Source organism: Colobus angolensis, unplaced genomic scaffold (assembly GCF_000951035.1).
Source record: "Colobus angolensis palliatus isolate OR3802 unplaced genomic scaffold, Cang.pa_1.0 Scaffold275, whole genome shotgun sequence".
In the NCBI taxonomy this organism is placed as follows: domain Eukaryota; kingdom Metazoa; phylum Chordata; class Mammalia; order Primates; family Cercopithecidae; genus Colobus; species Colobus angolensis.
The window spans coordinates 3,577,122-3,583,121 of NW_012115988.1; the positions used below are offsets into that span (position 1 = coordinate 3,577,122).

The 6,000-nt window shown below is 42.8% G+C and overlaps 1 protein-coding gene across 1 annotated transcript in view; it reads right to left on the minus strand.

Annotated features, from left to right (window-relative positions):
• The window catches only part of DLD (dihydrolipoamide dehydrogenase), a 35,747-nt gene extending 30,623 nt beyond the window's left edge, over positions 1–5,124 (minus strand). Inside the window, exon 1 of the mRNA XM_011948193.1 lies at positions 5,041–5,124. The gene's annotated coding sequence lies outside the window, so the exon portion shown is untranslated. The remainder of the gene's footprint in view (positions 1–5,040) is intronic.
• Between the last annotated feature and the right edge of the window lie 876 nt (positions 5,125–6,000).

Here is a 6,000-nt window from a genome sequence, read left to right on the forward strand (position 1 = left end):
ACAACCCACACTTGCAGTGTTTGTATTCCAGCTAAGGAATATAACCAGAAATTGAACCATACTTATTTTGCTAACTTGATTTTTTTCACTTAAAACTCTCATGAGCAAATTTCCATGTTCATATTGGCCTACAACATTAGTTCTAATGACTACTAAGTATTTTGGGACATACCCATTTAACTATATTTTATTATTAGATATGTAAGCCATTACCAATTTTTCAAACACCTGAGGTCAGGAGTTCGAGACCAGTTTGGCCAACATGGCAAAACCCCATCTCTACTAAAAATACAAAAATTAGCAGGGTGTGGTGGCATGCGCCTGTAATCCCAGCTACCCAGAAGACTGAGGCAGGAGAATTGCTGGAATCTGGGAGGCAGAGGCTTCAGTGAGCCAAGATTGCGCCACTGCACTCCAGCCTGGGCAATAGAGCAAGACTCCGTCTCAAAAAAACCTATCCTTAGCTCCTTAACTTTCTGGTCTTTTCACCGTACATTTGCATTTTGGCCACCTTATCCATTTCCATGGCTTTAGCACCTGCCCCATACACTAATACATAACTTCTAAATCCTTATCTCCAGTCTTTTTAGAATTTTTTTTTTTTGTAGAAACAGGGTCTCATTTTGTTGCCTCAGTTTCCCAAAGTGCTGCAATTACAGGCACGAGGCACTGCGCCTAGCCCTTATCTTCAGTCTTTACTTCTCTCCTGGTCTCCAACTACATATTTTCTCTGTTTTTCTTTTCTTCTTCTTCTTTTTTTTTTCTTTTTCTTTTTTTTTTTTTATGTATGTGTGTGACAGGGTTTCACTCTGTTGCCCAATCAGGAGTGCAGTGGAATGATCTCAGCTCCCTGCAGCATCAACCTCCTGGGCTCAAGTAGTCCTCCTGACTCAGCCTCCCATGTAGCCGGGACTACAAGTGCACACCCCTTACCCAGCAAATTTTTAAATTTATTGTGGTAGAGACAAGGTCTCACTATGTTACCCAGGTTGGTCTTGAACTCCTGAGCTCAAGCAATCCTTTCACCTTGTCCTCCCAATGTCCTAGGATTACAGATGTGAGCCACCGCACCTGGCCTCAACTGCATATTTTCAACTGTCTACCGAATATGTCTAACAGTTATCTCAGTTTCAATTATCTAACATCTTAATATAAAATACATATGTTTTTCATTATGATTAATGATACCTCTAAAACGCCTATCATCCATATGAAAGATTTTGTAGCCATTCTCAACTCCTCTCTTTATTCCAGTGTCTAACTGGCCACTGCTTTAGTTACATTCTCCTAGAAGCAGACCCAGAAACAAGGATTTGAATGTAAGGAGTTTATTTGATAAATGATGCAAGGAAGCACAGTTGGAGATGGAAAAGGGATGGAAACTATTTCAGATACATTAATTAGTAGACTATTACTGTGGGCAATTGGGGCTCAGACTCACTGGAGGCCTCTGGGAGACAGCATAGAGCATGCTTCAGAGTTGCCCTACCCAATCTATATCCATCAACTTCCGTCAGTCCTTGAGTGAAAACTGATTCCGGGGACTTAACTCTCTACAATTCTCACCTGCCCTGTAAGTGCAGCATTAGTACCAGCAGCCAGATAAATCTCCCAGGCAAAGAATTTCTGATGCTTGCAGTAGAAATGCTTTGAGTGCAGAAATGCTTTGAATGCAGAGGAGAAGTGAATGCTAAGAGTTTACAGGGGAGACACCCACAAGATCTGAGATAATCACCAAGCCCTATCAATTCTGAATGTGAGAATGAGAGTGAAGGAATCATTGAGATGGCTCCAGAGTTGCTAGCTTAGACAGCTGGTAGAGAGTGAAACCAATGCAGAAATAGGCAACACAGGGGAAAGAGCAGCCTTGGAGAAAGATAATGAGTTATGTTTTTTTGAATCTGAGATACCAGCTGGACATCTGAGCAAAGAAAAGTTACTGGAGCACAATTTTAGAGCTTGCAAACTCCAGATGTGGACTTGGAAATTTGCTGGCGTGTCGACACATATAGGAATAGATGAATTCATTAAGGATAGCATGTTTTTTAAAAAAACATTATGAGGGAGCATGAGCAGGAGCTGAAAATGGTATGTCTGATACAGTGTAGGTCTTGGGGCCAGTCCAGGCTGGAGCATAGTGCCGTGAGTATAGGCTTCTCACTCACACGGTGTTTAGTAGTTTCTTCTTGAGCCAATGCATGTATTATAGCAGCAGGCTTCTTTGTGCTTTCTCATCATAGTAACGTACTACTTGTAAATACATTTTTCCATTTTCTGTTTTTTTGTGTTTTTGACATTTTGTTTCATTGGTCTGATGTATATTTTCCATGCCCTCACTCCTTTAAGAAAAAACAAAAGGAAAATAGCAACACACACCCATACAAAATCATTATTTGTTATATTATTTTTAACTGGGCTCTGTGGTCTTCTAGAAGAGGTTGTTGCACAGGAGAATCTCTCATATAGTGCCACTCTCCTCCAAATTGCCTCAGGCAAGAACAGAATTGGTGAAACCCACACAGTGGGACCTGAGAGGTCATTAATCGGCCCCCGTTGCCCCCCAAATTGTTCTATTACATCTAACCACTACCCTAACTCCTGGCCTGAAAGTTTCCTGTTATGAGATTTATTCTTATTGCTCTATTTCCAAACATTCTCTATTCCAACAAGCTAACAGTTGCTAGATTCTTCCCTTGGGGAAAAAGGGGTAAGAGGATTATTCTAAACCCTGTGTGAAGCTTTACGTCATTTCTCCATTTAATCATCACTCCAGCCCTGTGAAGTGGTTTGCCTGTAGATTTTCTTGTGGATGGTTAGCCAAGGAACTAAGACTGTCAAGTGGATGAAGTAATTGTCATGGAGGGTAAGATCCTTTTCCAGTTGGACAGACTTGGGGCAGGGGGAGGGGAGCAGAGTGAGTGGCAAGTAGGTAGCAAGTGAAGGATAGAGGCTGAAAGAAAAGAGGAGCAAACATTGATGAGAAGTCAAAGACACCAGGCTTAGTAAAAGTGCTGTCTTGTCTTGAGTATGAGTACTAACTACTGCAGTAATAGTATTAACAACTTTAATAATCTGAATTTTCTTTTTTTTTTTTTTTTTGAGACGGAGTCTCACCCTGTCGCCCAGGCTGGAGTGCAGTGACCGGATCTCAGCTCACTGCAAGCTCCGCCTCCCGGGTTTAAGCCATTCTCCTGCCTCAGCCTCCCGAGTAGCTGGGACTACAGGCGCCCACCACCTCGCCCGGCTAGTTTTTTGTATTTTTTAGTAGAGACGGGGTTTCACCGTGTTAGCCAGGATGGTCTCGATCTCCTGACCTTGTGATCCGCCCGTCTCGGCCTCCCAAAGTGCTGGGATTACAGGCTTGAGCCACCGCGCCCGGCCTGAATTTTCTTTATAGCTTGCAAGGTCTCTTTATCCATTCATTCTCTCACAGGTGTAGTAATCACTGAGGGCCCACTATGTGCTTGACATTGTGCTAAAAGCCAGGAAAGCAACAGAGAGCTAAACCAGAGCCAGTCCCTGACCTCATGGAGTTTACATCCTGATGGTGTAATTAGGTTAACAACTACTGCCATATGAAATAGAAAAGTGCAATTATGATAAGCACTATGAAAGAGCATGGAGATCCAGGAGGGATTTGAACTAGCTGGGCAAGACAGAAGAGCAGAAAAGCCTCTTCTGAGGGAGTGATGCTTGAGCTGATATCCAAACAATGACAAATTATCTGAGCAGGGAGGATGGAATGAGTGTCCCAGGCAATAAACATTATCAACATACTCATTTTACAAATGGGAAAGAATGTTGTAGGGAGAACTGGACTGACAGTCAGGAGACTCAAGTTCTAGACCTAACTGCTCCTTTACTTTCAGTGTTTGTAATCTAGCATAGGTCATCTCTTCTTTTTCTTTTATTTTATTTTATTTCATTTTATTTTATTTATTACCTGCATTACACAGATGTAGCATTCATCTCTTGGCTTCCCAAACCTAAAATTGAGGGGCTCCAAGGTCCCTTCTAGTTATAAAGCCTACAGTCCTATTTAACTGAGCTGCAAAGAGCTGGCTTAGGAAGAACTACATAATGGTCATAGTAGCGTCACATCTGTTAGGATGGCTAATTATCAAAAAGACAAGAGATAACAAGTGTTGGCAAGGTTATGGAGAAGAAGGAACTCTTGCACACTGTTGGTGGAAATGAAAATCGGTATAGCCATTATGAAAAACAGTATAGAGCTTTCTCAAAACATTAAAAATAGAACTACCATACGAACCAGCAATCCTTCTTCTGGGTATGTACACAAAGGAAGTGAAATAAGTATCTTAAGAGATAGCTGCACTCCCACATCACAGCCTTATTCACAGTAGCCAATATATAAACAACTAAGTGTCCATTAATAGATGAAGGGATAATATTCTATTTTATATGTGTACATATGTATTAAATTATATATTATCATTAATAATATTAATAAATAACAATAATTTAAAAAGAGGGAAATCCTGTCATTTGTAACAACCTGGATGAACCTGGATGACATTATGCTAAGTGAAATAAGACAGACACAGAAAGCTAAATAGTATATGATCTTACTTATATGTGGAATCTAAACAAGTCAAATTCATAGAAGCAGAGAGGAGAATGGTGATTGCCAGGGGCTAGAGGGTGGGGTGGGGGGAACGGTGAGATGTTGGTCAGAAGGAACAAACTTTTAGTTATAGGATGAATAAGTTCTGGGGATCTAATGTTCAGCAGTGTGGTTATAATTAATAATACTGTATTGTATACTTGAAATTTGCTAAGAGAGTAAATCTTTTTTTTTTTTTTTAAGACGGAGTCTTTGTCCTGTGGCCCAGGCTGGAGTGCAGTGGCGCGATCTCGGCTCACTGCAAGCTCCACCTCCCGGGTTCACGCCGTTCTCCTGCCTCAGCCTCCCGAGTAGCTGGGATTACAGGTGATCGGCACCACGCCTGGCTAATTTTTTGTATTTTTAGTAGAGACGAGGTTTCACCATCTTAGCCAAGATGGTCTCGATCTCCTGACCTCGTGATCCGCCCGCCTTGGCCTCCCAAAGTGCTGGGATTACAGGCGTGAGCCACCGCGTCCAGCCCAGAGTAAATCTTAAGTGCTCTTACCCCTCTACCCCTCCACCCCCGCACCCCCACACACCCCGGTACTGGTCCTTGGCCTGTTAGGAACTGGGTGGCACACAGGAAGTGAGTGGAGGATGAGTGAACATTACCGCCTGAGCTCCGCCTCCTGTCACATCAGCCAAGACATTAGATTCTCATACGAGCGTGAACCCTACAGTGAACTGTGGATGCAAGGGATCTAGGTTGCCTGCTCCTTATGAGAATCTAGCTAAATGCCTGATGATCTGAGGTAGAAGTTTCATCCCGAAACCATCCTCCTTTTTCACGAAAGCAGTTCCTGGTGCTGAAAAGTTTGGGAACCGCTGCTTTACGGGAACCTCCTTTCCATGTTTGAGGAATCCACGACAGTCTGAGACCAGACTCCATTAGCAAGCCCAACTGGCCACCCCTAGCTCTCCTGGCCTCTAGCAGCTAGAGGAGGCACGCAACCTAAGCTCTGCCAATCAGATGCATTCACCAGGACCCGAATTAAAATGGGCGGCACAAAGAAACCGTGACAACTTAGAATGCACCCCACTGGCGGGAGCAGTGACTCTAGTGTCAGTGGCCAATGGTGGCAAGGTAGTGTCCTATTCAGACCCTTCCTGTGGAAAATCTCAGCCGGGGCCATCTAGCTTTCTGCCAATTTGCCAAGCTCATTTCTCAAAACTTCATGTTGATTCTGTTGCTATTGGATAGCCTGCCAATAAGTTCCTTTTCTGCATAAGTGAACAAGAGATTTTTCTCAGGCTATTTGCAACCCAGAATTCTGACTGGCACACTACCATTTATTGAAAAGCCACCACACACCAGACACTTTAAGTGAAGTGTTATTAGAAGTCTCATAACACTGCAAAATCGGTATGATTAA